The sequence below is a fragment of the Bos javanicus genome, chromosome 27 (assembly GCF_032452875.1).
Source record: "Bos javanicus breed banteng chromosome 27, ARS-OSU_banteng_1.0, whole genome shotgun sequence".
Classification (NCBI taxonomy): Eukaryota; Metazoa; Chordata; class Mammalia; order Artiodactyla; family Bovidae; genus Bos; species Bos javanicus.
In genome coordinates, this window is record NC_083894.1 from 5062820 (window position 1) to 5079966 (window position 17147).

The window sequence follows — 17147 nt, forward strand, 5'->3', positions numbered from 1 at the left end:
ATAAAAAAATTAAATTAAATTAAAAGCTTCTGCACAACAAAAGAAACTATAAGCAAGGTGAAAAGATAGCCTTCAGAATGGGAGAAAATAATAGCAAATGAAGCAACTGACAAACAACTAATCTCAAAAATATACAAGCAACTCCTGCAGCTCAATTCCAGAAAAATAAACGACCCAATAAAAAAGTGGGCCAAAGAACTAAATAGACATTTCTCCAAAGAAGACATACAGATGGCTAACAAACACATGAAAAGATGCTCAACATCACTCATTATCAGAGAAATGCAAATCAAAACCACAATGAGGTACCATTTCACGCCAGTCAGAATGGCTGCGATTCAAAAGTCTACAAGCAATAAATGCTGGAGAGGATGTGGAGAAAAGGGAACCCTTTTACACTGTTGGTGGGAATGCAAACTAGTACAGTCACTATGGAGAACAGTGTGGAGATTCCTTAAAAAACTGGAAATAGAACTGCCTTATGATCTAGCAATCCCACTGCTGGGCATACACACTGAGGAAACCAGAAGGGAAAGAGACATGTGTACCCCAATGTTCATCACAACACTGTTTATAATATTAAGCCAGGACATGGAAGCAACCTAGATGTCCATCAGCAGACGAATGGATAAGAAAGCCGTGGTACATATACACAATGGAGTATTACTCAGCCATTAAAAAGAATTCATTTGAATCAGTTCTAATGAGGTGGATGAAACTGGAGCCTATTATAAAGAGTGAAGTAGCCAGAAAGAAAAACACCAATGCAGTATACTAACGCATATATATGGAATTTAGAAAGATGGTAACAATAACCCTGTATGCGAGATAGCAAAAGAGACACAGATGTATAGAACAGTCTTTTGGATTCTGTGGGATAGGGAGGCGGGGGATGATTTGGGAGAATGGCGTTGAAACATGTATAATATCATATAAGAAACAAATCGCCGTCCAGGTTTGATGCGGGATATAGGATGCTTGGGGCTGGTGCACTGGGATGACCCAGAGGGATGGTACAGGGAGGCAGGTGGGAGGGGGGTTCAGGATTGGGAACATGTGTACACCTGTGGCAGATTCATGTTGATGTATGGCAAAACCAATACAATATTGTAAAGTAATTAGCCTCTAATTAAAATAAATAAATTTAAAAAAATAAAATAAAATATATAAAATATCCTGAAAGAAACAGAGTTAACATAAAAGATGTAAAAAACAAACAAAGCCAAGGAAAACTTAAAAAAGTAAAATAACATCTTTAAAATAATTTGAAAAATAAAACAATTATAATTGAAAATTGGATATCAGTAAAAATTGGGCTTCCCAGGTGGCACTAATGGTAGTAAGGAATCCACCTCTCATTGCAGGAGACAAAAGAAACACGGGTTCAGTCCCTAGATGGGGAAGATCTTTTTGAGGTAGGCATGGCAACCCACTTCAGTATTCTTGCCTGGAGAATCCTATGGACAGAGGAACCTGGTAGGTTATAGTCCTTATATATATAGGATATATATAGGATTGCACAGAGTTGGACATGAGTGAAGCAACAGCATGCACTTCAGTAAAATATGTAACCTTCTAGCCTAATTACTCTATATTCTAAATTCTATGAAGTGTATTTCTCAATAAAAGATTTCTTTTTCAAAAATCTAGAAGCATCATGCAATTGGTATGAATATTTAAGTGATCATATTTTATATTCCCCTGCACAATTTATTAGTTAAATGATAGTATTCATTAAGATTGTTGATGTCTTTAAATTAAAACTTTTAAGAAAAATACACAAAATTAAATATGAGAAAAACAGAAGCAATTACAGAGTTTTCATTAGTAGATTAATTTCAAGAAAGTAGTTCCCTCAGGCTACATATGGAATTACGATTTGATAAGAGGAAATTTATTGTTACATGTAAAACAGAAAAAAAAAAAAAGAGAGAGAGAGAGAATTAATGTTATGTGAAAAGCTGTCCTTGCTGAAAAACTCAAGACAATCAACAAGGGCTCGAATTCTCGGTGGAGAGCTACTTCATGATGTCACTAAGCTATTCCTTGTACACCTTCTTCTCTCTGCATCTATTTTCTATTCACGCCACTAATGAGAGTTTAAACTTGAGAATTTTTGGAAAAGGGATTCTGCATAATGTAGCAGCACTGAAAATAATAAGAATCTTTAAAGAGGAAACTACAGCTTCAATTTTATGTACTACTGAAAACAAAATCTTTTGTTCAATGTGCATTTTAGAATCTCATATAATAATCAGATCTCCATAAGAGAAGTGTTCTGAATGTTCCTCCTAGTGGTGCTGATATTTTGCCAATATATATTTTGGCTTACTTTTAAATTTACCAAGGGAAAAATAATTGGCTAAGATGAGTGTATGACGAGCAAAAAGAGGAGACTAATTTAACTCATAAATAATGACTCTTCACAAAGCTATCAGTGAAGTAAATGAATTATTTTACACAGTTATTTAAAACCAATCTTTACTTGCAAAACAACTCTGGGAACCTAACTTGCATTGCACCATGGAGGGCCCATGAAATTCTCTGACAAACTGGTTTAGGGCTGGTCGCTTGGGGCTATGATTCCTTATTTATCAACTGTCTCAATACAATGAAAATATGTATCATCCTTAGAGATACTAGAATAATCAACTGCCTCAAAACCATGACTGCCTTTCCTGTGACCCTGTTGTTGAACTCTGACATAACCCAGACATGCTAGGGGAAGTGTATAGTTGTGTTTTAACTTATTAACATCATCTTATATATAGAAGTCATGACTCAAGAGCATGGAACATGCTCTTATCATGCAGATTTGAAGACTGCAAGATAAGACAGAAAATGTTTACTAACCTTCCCACTCCAATATAGGATATATAGAAATGAGGTACATGACATACACACACACACACCCTCGACAAAATGGTAAATGGAAGAGTGAAATTGAGAGAGAGGGATAGAGAGTTGTTCTCAGCACCCCTTCAATAAAAGTATTAAGTAGATTAAAGATTGTGACCTCTGCCTGGGGAGAAAATACACAAGTTCCACGGAAGAGAGTTCATATCACACCAGTTCAGGTTTTGAAGTCAGCTGGTGCATACAGAGTCTGGCCCGAGCTCATTATGAATAATTCATATCTCATCTATCTTTTGAAGAGGTGTTAAATTGCCCTTTTGGCATGTCTGTGGTTTCTGAGGAATGTGTTCACACCTCATTATCGCTCAGTGATGGACTCCTGAAAGAGAATGTAATTGTCTTCAACCAAGGTCTTTGTCAGTCCAGGGAGGCAGGAATTCAGGACAATACTAGTTCCCTTACAACCACAAAGGGAAAAGCTCCAGGAGAAAACAGGACAATCATGTTTCTCCCCCTTAACTTTTACAGAAATTTCACTTTTCTCTAAAGTTGTTTCAATTCAAAGTTACTTCTACCTTTCACTTTCTTTGAAAACTCTTTGAAAAGGAGATTCATTCTGAAAGAAACTGAAAGCTAGAAGTAATTTCCCTGGTGGCTTAGATGGCAAAGAATCTATCTGCAGTGCAGGAGACCTGGGTTCGATCCCTGGATTGAGAAGACCCCCTGGAGAAGGGAATGGCAACTCACTCCAATACTCCTGGCTGGAAATATCCCACGGAAAGAGGAGCCTAACAAGCTACAGTCCGTGGAGTCACATAGAGTTGCTGAGTGTCTGTTGACTGAGTGACCGACACTTTCACACTTTCTTCTACCTTTCAGTTTCTTTCAAAATTAAACTATTTGTAAAGGAGATGGAAGGAAATCTATTCTTTGTTTCTATAACATGGTCAAAAAATACTCTGAGACCTATCTTTCGAAATGTGGAAAGATAGCTATAACCTTTGATACTTTCAATTCCTACTCAGGCATTCCTTCTATATCTATTTTTCATTTGTTTGTTTTTTGCATTTGTTTGTTTTAATATTAGTGAGATTCCCATCTGCAGATCTGTCAACTTTTCTCTGCACATCAACTCCTTAATTCTGAGCTTCCTTTCTAACTCATATTAGAGCAACTTGACTCACCCATTAATTATTTTCTGGTCAATATACTAACCTCCATTTCCCTGTTCTTACATAGAAAAAGAAAAAAATAAAACTGAAAGAATAAAACACTGTGACGTCTCCAAGTTTACAGCCAGGATTTGATTTTACTTGGAAAAAAAAAAAAAAAGTAAAGTAAAATTTGTAAAGAATGAGTCCATTGTGTAAACACTGTCTCCTTTGCTTTCCCAAAATCAGTGTTTTCCCTGAGCAGAGTTATTTCAGATGCACACCATTCTCCATGAAACTAAACCTCCAGGACATTTCCTCTCACATTCAGCAGAGGACTTTCCTTTCCAAATACCCAAACAAAAAGTAATCAGATAGGCAAGCCCTCAGTATTTTCCACACTGAAGAATCCCTTTATTTACATTACAATGAAGACAGCATCTCTCCTCCAAACCAAGCATCATGCTGTATAAAGCCAAGCATCATGCTGGCATTGAACCTTTCCTCTTGTGCCCCAACAGACTCCACACTTTTGACATCCCCATCTTTCGACTATATTATCAAGCTCCTTTATATCACATTCAAATGTGTGCACATTTCTCTCACGGAAAAAAAAAAAAAACAAAACCTTCCATTGACTCCCATACCCTATGGAAATAGCTCTAAAGAGATGCTAAAGAGATTTGAGCCTTTAATACTATAGCTGCATTAAAGACACTCTACACCATGTTCTCTGACTCACCCATTATTCACTCTTCTGCCTGCAACTCATGTATTGATAAAGTGTAACAGCTTCCTTGTTGCCAAGGCAAATGGATAGATTCCAGTCCTCATCCTAATGGGCTTTTTGTCAATACTAATCTCCTTGTCACTTCATGGGAAATAGATGGGGAAACAGTGGAAACAGTGTCAGACTTTATTTTTGGGAGCTCCAAAATCACTGCAGATGGTGATTGCAGCCATGAAATTAAAAGACGCTTACTCCTTGGAAGGAAAGTTAGGACCAACCTAGATAGCATATTCAAAAGCAGAGACATTACTTTGCCAACAAAGGTCCGTTTAGTCAAGGCTATGGTTTTTCCTGTGGTCATGTATGGATGTGAGAGTTGGACTGTGAAGAAGGCTGAGCACCGAAGAATTGATGCTTTTGAACTGTGGTGTTGGAGAAGACTCTTGAGAGTCCCTTGGACTGCAAGGAGATCCAACCAGTCCATTCTGAAGGAGATCAGCCCTGGGATTTCTTTGGAGGGAATGATGCTAAAGCTGAAACTCCAGTACTTTGGCCACCTCATGCGAAGAGTTGACTCATTGGAAAAGACTTTGATGCTGGGAGGGATTGGGGGCAGGAGGAGAAGGGGACGACAGAGGATGAGATGGTTGGATGGCATCACTGACTCGATGGACGTGAGTCTGAGTGAACTCTGGGAGTTGGTGATGGACAGGGAGGCCTGCGTGCTGCGATTCACGGGGTCACAGAGTCGGACACGACTGAGTGACTGAAATGAACTGAACTGAACTGAATCTCCTTGTGGGAAATTCTTCTCCTTTGAGCATTTCCAAGGAACTCATGTTTTTCTCATTCTCTTCTGTATCTATTCCTTTTCAGTTGCATTTATGTATTCTTCTTTCTTTTATTTTCACTCAAAAATACTGCCTGGTCTGTCTCTATGTCCCTCTCCATCAGTATATCCTGTATATCCTTTTTTCACTTGTACAACTTCAGTAACCATCTGTGTGCAGCCAGCACCCACGTGTATTTCCCCAGTCCAGATTTCATTACTGAAGTTCACACTGAGACAGAGGAATCCATCCTATCCCCACACTACATGGACCATGCCCAGAAATGTATGCTCTTGAAGAAAATGTATCAAGCAAGGCTACATCAGTTTCCTTGGTTGCAGGGAGTTGATATTTTATTGTTTCAACAAGATAAATAGAAATAACATGTGGGTGTGTTTGTATACTTTTTCATGTGTACCATAAGAAATAAGTCTATGCCTCTTAAAGTTGTCCAGTGAACAGTTGAATTTATGACAGTTATGCTTTGGTCTAGTTTAAAAAGAAAATAAAAAGATCCAATGACTGTAAGATTTTTCCTGAGACAAATGAAACACATAGGGTTGTTTTTGTTTTTTTTTTAGATGATTCTACTTATTATAAGGGCTTCCCTGGTGGCTCAGTAGTAAATAGCCAATGCAGGAGATGTGGGTTTGATCCCTGGGTCGGGAAGATGCCCTGGAGAAAGAAATGGCAATCCACTCCAGTATTCTTGCCTGGGAAATCCCATGGACAGAGGAGCCTTGTGGGCTATGGTCCATGGGACTGCAAAGAGTCAGACAACTTAGTGACTAAACAACAACTACAACTTACTATAAAGCCACGAGCAGCTCACAAGACGGCACATATGCCATTCAAACAAAAAGAGTAGAAATTTCATGGAATCTAAAAGTTTAAATAGCACACTACATTCTACATCACATTCAAAAACACCTTTACAAATGAGAAATTATTAGTTCAAATATTAGTTTTTTGGTTAAGCCAGTTATTGAATGAGTACCTATTTTTAGGTAAAGAACCAAAAAAAAAATTTTGTGAAGTGCCTTCCCTGTAATCTGGGCTTCCCTGGTGGCTCAGATGGTAAAGCATCTGCCTGCAATGCGGGAGACCCAGGTTTGTTCCCTGGGTCAGAAAGATCCCCTGGAGAAATAAATGACAACCCACTCCAGTACTCTTGCCTGAAAAATTCCATGGACGGAGGAGCCTGGTAGGCTCCAGTCCATGGGGTTGCAAAGAGTCAGACATGACTGAGCAGCTTCACTTCCCTGTAATCTCTCTGAACTGTTAAACTTTTGGTTACTCAAAGCTAGATACACGGGGAAAGAGGCCACAGATGGGAACACTGAAAAATTAACAGCATTTGGAATTCTGTTTATTTTTATGTAGACTTTTACATAAATGTTTTATAAATGTACAAAGACAACTCAACGGACCCCAATGTAAATTGATTAATGTAGTAGATAAACAGTATAGTACTTGTGCTTAGAGTGTACTGTGGTGATTTAGAGCAGTGCCCACCCACTTGACACTCCTTACATTACCTGATTTTCCTTCCACAATTATAAATACTATGAGATATTCAATTAGCAGATTTATTAATAAATAATTAAAGAATAACATTGATTTATCTATATTCCTATTTATCTATATTCCTATTTATCTATATAATATATAACCTCTCTCCAAATATTTTAAGATTTTTCAAAATCTTTAAAGAAACCCACAATATGATTTCACTATTTTAAAAACAGCAGCACCTCCAGATAATCTACCCAAACATCAGATGCCAGAGAAAAATGATTATAATCCTCCTACATTAGGACTTTAAAGTACTATCTAGCACTGTTTTGTGCTATGATTTTCACTTTTAAAAAGTCAAGAAACTCAGTCATAGTCCCTCTACTATCCCTGAAAGATTCATGGTGGTTATTATATAACATATTAAAATTTAGTCCCAGATAGAAATATCACCCACCATTTCTATTTATTAGAATTATTTGTTGTTACTATGGGATTCATAAAACTGAAGACTCATAAAACTTTAGACTCATAAAACTTTATGTTGGAAAATACATTAGTGCTAAATATTGATACTATAACTTTCCTGTTGCTACATGACAATTCTAATTGGAATCATTTTTTCAGAAAATTTTAAATGGAAATTGTTTTAGAAGTGAATATAAACAGCTAGTTTGAAAAAATCAAATCCAGTTTACAAGACATGATATTTTCCTTAAATTTACGAGTTCAGTGGTATCATTGTAAATTACCATCCCCAGTTGAAAAGGAGTATATTCTTGAAATAATCTGCATCTAATTTTGTCAAAAGTTACTACAAGTTTAGAGGCAGCAAAACTTTACACTGTAACAAATTTCACATTAAAGAATTCAGTAAAGCAGCTGCTTCACCCCTGAATGTTTACAAAGGCATAATTGGTCCCACTGTGACTCTAGCCTTTTCCGCTGAACAACTGTTGAAGTCATAAAGCTTTTGTCAAGAAAAGCGTAATAAGTAATGTGCAGGTAGGTGTGAGTAATGTGCAGTTTTGGTAAGCCAGGAGATATGATGTGTCTTGCCTCAGGTAGTCCTGTGGCTTGAAGAAAGTCATATTCTGCTGATCACAGCAGACCCTAATATAATGCTAATCACGGCACAAAATTCAGAGGTTCCACATGTTGGTTCTGCCCTAAAAGCTAAGAACTGACAAGGAAACAAAAAGAAATAAATTAAAAAGTTATATGCTCACTTGCTAAGTCATGTCTGACTCTTGGCAACCTCAAGGACTGTAGCCTGCCAGGTTCCCTCTCCATGGGATTTTCCAGGCAAAAATACTGGAGTAGGTTGCATTTTCTTCTCCATGCAAAGATTTTTTTTGGAAAGGTTCTTAGTGACAGTATCTACATATAATTCATTCATTTATCCAGTCACAAATTCTGCATTAAGCTTCTTCTCTTTGCAGAACAAGGCATCAAGTACTAGAAATCATCAGTAATAAGACAGAGATGGTCCTGCCTTTGCAAAACATGTTTTAATTAAGAAGTTGGAGAGACTTGTAATAAAATCATCATAAGTTGCTGAACCATTTGGATGGCTTTTGTTATTCATTTAAGTAAATGTACATACATACTGTTGCCACATATAATCTTATATTGGACAAGGTCACCTTAGCTACAACATGACACATAGATTTGAAAGGACCAGGTTTACATGTAGTGAGATTGGAGAGGGAGTGGTAGTCATGTGGAGTAAGGTACCATCCTTCTCTTGAGACTTGGGTAGATTAAGATATGTTGAGAACTAAAGCAGAATGGGTTGGAATATCCTATAGGGTGTTAGTAAATAGTGACTGTGGAGTCCAACTGCTCTGGTCTTCAAAGCAGCAACAATCCCTCGTTTGTCCTATGGGGCTGCCCATAGTGTTAGCCTCATGGGTTTACTGTGAAATTTAGCACAGTTAATCCACATAATGAGAAATTATCTCTGATAGCAGTCAGAGCAGTGCTGTGCTGGAAACATGACTTGAGAGACAGGACATTCCACATTGTCCGTATGTTCTTCCTTATCCTATTTGGTCCTGCAAAGGTTCTTGAATCTGTCTTTCCTCAGTTTGGAAAACCTCTGGATATCTCTCCCCAGACTGCTTCTTCTCTCTCTCTCTAATCATTTTGTGGCTCAAATTATACACATGTTGAAATTTTATGAGAGGACATCCCTGGTGATCCAGTGGCTGGAAGTCTGCCTTGCAATGCAGAGGAAGAAATGCAGGGCACCAGTTCAATCTGTGGCCTGGGAAGATCCCACATGCCATGGAGCAGCTGAGCCTATGCATCAAAACAGCTGAGCCTGTGCTCTAGAGCCTGTACACAGCAACTACTGAAGCCTGCACATTCTAGAGCCTGTGCTCTGCAGCAGAGAAGCCACAACAATGAGAAGCCTGTTGCCCATGACAAAGAGTAGCCCCCACTTGCTGTAACTACAGAAAGCCTGTGGACGGCAGTGAAGACCGAGAGCACCCAATAAATAAATAACTAATAAATGTAACATTTAAAAGTAAATAAAATTTGGTGACGTAAGTTTCTTCTTCATATGTTAAAGATTCTTTAGAAGAAGTTAGATGGAAAGCTGACATTTGAATGGAAAGGATGGAAGCCAGGAGGCAATGGATAGAAACCTAAGGGCTGAAGGAAAATGAACACTGACGTCTCAGAATTCCATTCACAGGAAATAGCCTGTGAAAATGAAGGTGCAATAAAGATGGTTTCAGAAACAAAAACAGAATTTACCACAAGCAGAACAAACCTAGATGGATACAGGATGCTTGGGGCTGGTGTACTGGGATGACCCAGAGGGATGGTACAGGGAGGGAGGTGGGAGGGGGGTTCAGGATGGGGAACACGTGTACACCCATGGCGGATTCATGTTGATGTATGGCAAAACTAATACAATATTGTAAAGTAATTAGCCTCCATTTAAAATAAATAAATTTAAATTAAAAAAAAAAACTTAGATGGAACATGAAAAATAAAATGTCCCTAATTAGAAGCATGGGGATTAAAGAAGAAATGATGACTGCTGGGATGGTTAAGTCAGGGAATAAATATAAGTAAATATTGAAAATAGAACACAACAATGGAAGTGTCTGGAGTACTTAAAACCTCTGTTAAATTAAAATAGTAGCTCAAGTAGTACATATTTATAGTTTAAGATGGGGAAAATATAGTTGAAAGATTTTAAGTACTTTGCACTTTCTGGAAAATGAAAAGGCTTATAATTTAGGCTATACTAAATCTAAGTACTCACTCTAGAGTTATCATTAAAGAACTCAAAGAACAGGATACTATCAAGCTAATCTAACATCAGTTCAGTTCAGTTCAGTTCAGTTGCTCAGTCGTGTCCATCTCTTTGCGACCCCATGAATTGTAGCACACCAGGCCTCCCTGTCCATCACCAACTCCCGGAGTTCACTCAGACTCACGTCCATTGAGTCAGTGATGCCATCCAACCATCTCATCCTCTGTCGTCCCCTTCTCCTCCTGCCCCCAATCACTCCCAGCATCAGAATCTTTTCCAATGAGTCAACTCTTCGCATGAGGTGGCCAAAGTACTGCAGTTTCAGCTTCAGTATCATTCCTTCCAAAGAACACCCAGGGCTGATCTCCTTCAGAACGGACTGGTTGGATCTCCTTGCAGTCCAAGGGACGCTCAAGAGTCTTCTCCAACACCACAGTTCAAAAGCAGCAATTCTTCAGCGCTCAGCCTTCTTCACAGTCCAACTCTCACATCCATACATGACCACAGGAAAAACCATAGCCTTGATTAGATGGACCTTTGTTGGCAAAGTAATGTCTCTGCTTTTGAATATGCTATCTAGGTTGGTCATAACTTTCTTTCCAAGGAGTAAGTGTCTTTTAATTTCATGGCTGCAGTCACCATCTGCACTGATTTTGGAGCCCAGAAAAATAAAGTCTGACACTGTTTCCCCATCTATTTCCCATGAAGTGATCTAACATATGCATTAATAATAAGACGTATGTTTGACAGGAAAGAGAAAACAAACACAGGTGACAGAAAGAACACATGTGGGAAGAGCCTTATACCATACGGCTATAAAACCATATACATATTTTAAAAATCTCACTGTATGTATATAAACCCAGGACCCAAGTTAAAAACAAAATCAAGCAGATTAGGTTTAAAAAGAATGGTGGTCACAGGAATACACATTGAAGACAAGCATGTAAGATCTTGAAGGTACTAATAAAATCAAAATGAAAACCTAGATGAACTTCAGGCAAGATGTTACCAGACACAAGAAGGAATATTTTAAGCCAATCCAGGGAACAATTCAATATGACCAATACAGTTTCACTTTGGTTTACATTTATAGAATAAACACATTTAAAGTAAGAAACAATAAGGTCCTACTGTGTAGCACAGGGAACTAAATTAATATCCTGTGATAAGTCACAATGGAAAAGAATATTTAAAAAGAACATATATACGTATATACACACCCACATTTTGAAAGTAGAAAGATCTGAAAAGTCATCATTCTGCCCACCTTAACCTTAGGATCAAAGGAGACTCACAAACCATGGAACTCTGACATTAGGTGTCTTCTGATGCTACGCAAAAAAGGAAGTACACACACTATCAAGGATGTACTGAACTTGCTAGAATGTTTTCCCTGAACCTATTCATGAAGTAAAGTCCACATGTGGGTACTGAATATAATAAGTACCCTGGACCATTTTTTTTTAAATGTATGAATGTCATCAAAAGCTGAAAGAAGACTCAGAGCCTTGGAAAGATTAATATACTTGGGAAACATAAGCCAACTGCTGTCTGCTGGGAGTATTTCTGGCAATTGTGGGAGTAAGTCTTTTCATCTTAAAGGGGGATTAAGCTGCAAATCATAGCACAACAACAATGCACAGACTCTGACTGGATCATGAATCATATAATTTTATTAAAAAACATCATTGGAACAATGCAAAATTTCAATATGGGCTGTATATAATTATGAAGATATTATTGATTTAATATTACCTTAGATGTAATAATAGTGATTACATATGTTCTTAATTACAGGAGATTGAGAATATGGTCATTTGAAATGGCAAATGTGAAAAAATTCTAGAAAAACAATAAACTGACATTTCAGGTTCTGTCAAGGATATCGATTCTGACTGGCTGGAAGTAAATCTGATTCTGAACTCTTTCTGCTCTAGTAGGTACGGGGCTCTCCTGACATTTTCTGTTCCAATGTTCTTCATGCACCAAGTGTGACTGATTTGATTTTGTAACTAAAAGCACAGCGGCACACTAGTGATCAATATGTAATATAGGTAATATGTGAATGTAAACATCAACTCATGATACGGTTTTTGCTTTGGAAGCATATCACCCAAGTGAATAGTCATCAAGATCAAATAACTAAGGGCAGAGGAAAAAAACAAAAAAAACAAAAAACTCCAACAAAAGTTCCTTGATAACCTTACAGCCAATCACAGATTTAAAGGTGGGGTTAGGGTGAGGGTTGCATTTCTTGCACTCCATAGCATAAAAGACCCACCTTCCAGGACTGCTGGGCTTGCTCAATAAAACAGGAGTAATTTCCAACAAAAACGTACATGGATGGCCTAGGTGGTCGCTTAGTATTGCCTAAGATAGAAATAATTGTGCGTAGGTGCTCAGTTGTGTGTGACTCTTTGCGACCCTATGGACTGTGGTCCGCCAGGCTCCTCTGTCTATGGGATTATCCAGGTAAGAATACTGGAGTGGGTTGCCATGGCCTCCTCCAGGGGATCTTCCCAACCCAGGGACTGTACCTGTGTCTCCTGTGGCTCCTGTGGCTCCTACATTGCAGACAGATTCTTTACCACTGACCCATCAGTGAAGCCCATAAGATAGCATTAATTAATCTAGTTAATTAACTCTTGAACAGTATCATAAATAAGGATTTGAGCAAATAATTTTTCTTTCTACATAACTTTCTCTCTTTTCCATATAGGAGGAGAGTGTGAATGATTTAAATACTAGAATCTCCCTCTAGAAAAGTAATGGTGTAAATACATAACAATATTATGATGTCTCGGGGAATGATAAACTGCATTAAAGAAAATCTGTACCTTGTTATTCTTGGGAAAATCGCTGTACTGAATGATTGTTCTTTGGAAAAAAAAAAATTCAGAAACGAATCAAAAACACATTTGATGGTAGTAACAGAATGTGAATGATACAAATATTGTATTTCCCCATGACTTCTGTATATTTTGGAGAAGGCAATGGCACCCCACTCCAGTACTCTTGCTTGGAAAATCCCATGGACAGAGGAGCCTGTTAGGCTGCAATCCATGAGGTCGCTAAGAGTCGGACACGACTGAGCGACTTCACTTTCACTTTTCACTTTCATGCATTGGAGGAGGAAATGGCAGCCCACTCCAGTGTTCTTGCCTGGAGAATCCCAGGGACGGGGGAGCCTGGTGGGCTGCCGTCTATGGGGTCTCACAGAGTCGGACACAACTGAAGTGACTTAGCATAGCATCTGTATATTTATAAAAAAAAAATTTAATGGGGGACTACTGAACCAAAGGCAATTCTCAAAGGTTCTCCTCATGTATAAAAATATAAAACATTTCTTGCACCCTCACTTGAAGCATATAGTTCTCAATGGTCTTAAAAGAGGCCTCTGAGGTAGAGCCCTGACACCACTGAATTTAAGGTTGGAATGTTGGGTACTGACACAGCAGAGCTCGGCTTGAAGGCAAGTCTGATTTCATTTTCAACATAGCTTTTTAACCTGTTCCAAATCGACAATGCATACAAAATGGTGCAAGTCAATAAGCTCAGATAAATGTTTGTGTTTTTTTTTTCCTCACATGCCTGCAACAGTCTTTCCTAAACTAGTTTTATGTATGATCACAATGTATGTAAACAAAAATGCATTATGACATTACAACCATCTTAACAGATGCACTCATGAGCTTTTCTTCTATTTGAGTTATTATGTGTACATGTGATTAAACTTTGGATTATCTCCTGTTAAACTGTCTCATGTCAATTTAATTCTTAGACTAGCCAGACCACATAGAAGAGGAGAGGAAAATGTCTTCCTCCCTGACAATACGGAAATACTTGAATAAAAAAATAATGATAAAAATAATAATAATGTTGTTGTTTGCTAAATATTTATTGGAAAATCAATGCTTTTGTGGTTGTGATATATCTGAATTTTGGGGGGCAATTATCAGCCCTAGAATAAGGGCACAGCACATAAGACTTTGAAATCAAATCCAATTATATGACAGAGGTTTTACAAATTACCATTTCTTTGCAAATATAAGAAATATACAAGAAAATATAGTATTTATTTTATAAATAATATAGGGAAATAGTCATGTGAAATTTTCCATTTGTAGTTTCACAACTCAATAGATAAATATGCATTCTAATTCCTCTTTAAAAAATTAATGTAAATTTGCCAGTATTTGTAAATAATAAATGACAGTTTCCTTCCATATCTTTAAACCTAAAGCAGACACAAGTACCCTAGAGCAGCTATGGCACTGAAAATATATACATATATTTGGTGCCATATTCAGATAATTAAACAATTTGAAAACTTTAACCTGGTATTATTTACTGTCAGCTTTCTGATAAGGTGCCTTGTTTCTCACAAGTGTTATGTTTGCTAATAGAACTTCTTCTTTTAAATTAAGTGCAAACCCTGGACTTGCACTGATAGTTTACTGTTTTGAAGTTGACGGTCACTTTTTTTTAAACAGGAAAAGGAAGCTAAGAATTGAAAAACAATAAATTGGCAAAGAGCTACAAAATCATGTAATCCACTTTATGGTATTCATTAAAGCAAGAAACACTAAGCACTAGATACTGTTCAGGAAAATATTCACATCCACACCAAGACTTGCATTCTAATGTTCATGGCAACACGATTCAAAACAGCTCGAATGTAAAAGCAACCCAAATGTTCATCAGCAGGTGGATGGATAAATAGTAATGGATAAATAAATTGGGGTACATTAATACAACAGAATATTGTTCAGAAATGAAAAAGAACACAACACTTATCCAAGCAACAAGATGCAGCAACCACAAAGACATTATACTAAGTAAAAGAAGACAGACAGAAAAGACCATGTAGCATGTGACTGATGTATATGAAATGCCCTGACAGTACCACACTGCTGAGACAGAAAAATAGGTGATTCATTTTCTCAGACTAAAGTAAGAACTTCAAGTGGATATGAGGAGCTTACTTCAGTGATAAAAACATCTAAAAATTAGATTATGGTAACAGTTGCACAACCCATTAAATTAAAAAAATCACTGAATGGTATATATCCATATATAAAATGGGTAAATTTTATGGTATGTAAATTATACTTCAAGCTTTCTTTAATGGCAATATTTCTATGATTGTTTACAGAAGCTACTGTAGGGATTATGCTGGTTTGAGTAGGTGTTTTTCATCAAAATATGATCTTTTCCAAAGTATGCTCAAAAAAGTTTTGAGGGTTTATAAATAGAAACTTGGATTTATAATAACATGCATTATTTATCAATAATGATTTCTTTCACAATCTAGAAATTTCTAAATGAAATCTAAGAATATAACTTTCTATTTCAATAGCAACATTTTTGAAACTAGCATTAAATATTAATAAGCATTAAATAAAGACAAGGCCTAACACCATATGTGAAAATTCTTCTTAAACTAAATGTATAAGAACCTCTAAGCTACTGAATTTCAACAAGTGAAAAGAATGCTAAAGAAGTCAAGGCAAATGACAAATGTGGGAAACAAACATGCTTACAATAGAGCAATATTTCTTAATTTTTTAAAAATCAGATTATATTGAGTGATTTCTGATCCTAAGTATGATACAACAATACATTTAAAGCTGACAAACTATTAATTAGGCAAATATGTTACTTTTTAATAGCCTTTAGTTAGTTTCTCCTAATACTAATATCTCACACAACCATAGTACAGTTATCCATACTAAGAAATTAATACTCATTACTTATTTCATATGAGTGATTATAATTTCTGGCTCTCCCATTCATAACAGACATCATATCTGATGGGAAGAATAAAGTCCAGGCTTTCATATAAAAATAGAAGACAATGTAGTATTTATGTTGGATCAGAGAACATCAGCTTTAAGTGTACTTTGATATGTAGGAGAATAATTTAATGTGTAGTTCTGATTTGTCAGTAATTTTAGCTCCTGTAGTTCTTTAGTCAGTGTATTGACTACAAACAAATACAACCAATGAAGATTCAAATTCTGTACCAAACATTGACTCAGCTTGGTTTCTAAATTATATTTCCTGTAAAGAAGGATGCTAAAAAGCCCAAAGAACATTTTCCCTAATTTCAATATTTTGTTCTATTTCTAGGGTTGTCGTCTAAGAGTTATTGCTGCCACATCCAACTGTAATGTTGGACTTACTGAAAGGTTATTGGCTGTGTGATGGACTCCTCTGGACACTGGGTTTGCAATTTACTAATCGTAATCAAACAATTGTTTATTAAGACCTTGCCTACAAGTTACTGGGGTATTATTATCATCTGGTTCAATCTCTAAAGGATCTTGTGAAAAAGGTATTTTCTTCATGTTGTCACAGCTGAGGAAACCAAGTCTCAGACAGCAGTGTGATTACCCATATGATGACCACGCCATTGGCATATGATAAGAGTAAACAGACCCAGTACTGAAAGTGAAAGTGAAGTTGCTCAGTCATGTCTGACTCTTTTCAACCCCATGGACTGCAGCCTACCAGGTTCCTCTGTCCATGGGATTTTCCAAGCAAGGGTACTGGGGTGGGTTTCCGTTTCCTTCTCAGCACTGAATGCTGGCAAATACAATCTTCATTTAACTGCATCATGGAATCCGTGTGATCTTGGAACATTACAAGGCATATATCAATTTTCCAGGTCACTATTATCCTTTCCTGAAATTATGAATTGCATTTTTCATCAGGATCTATTCTTCAGTGTTTTACTCAACTGTACATAAGAAAGTATTGTACCACAACATTGAAAAAACGCAATC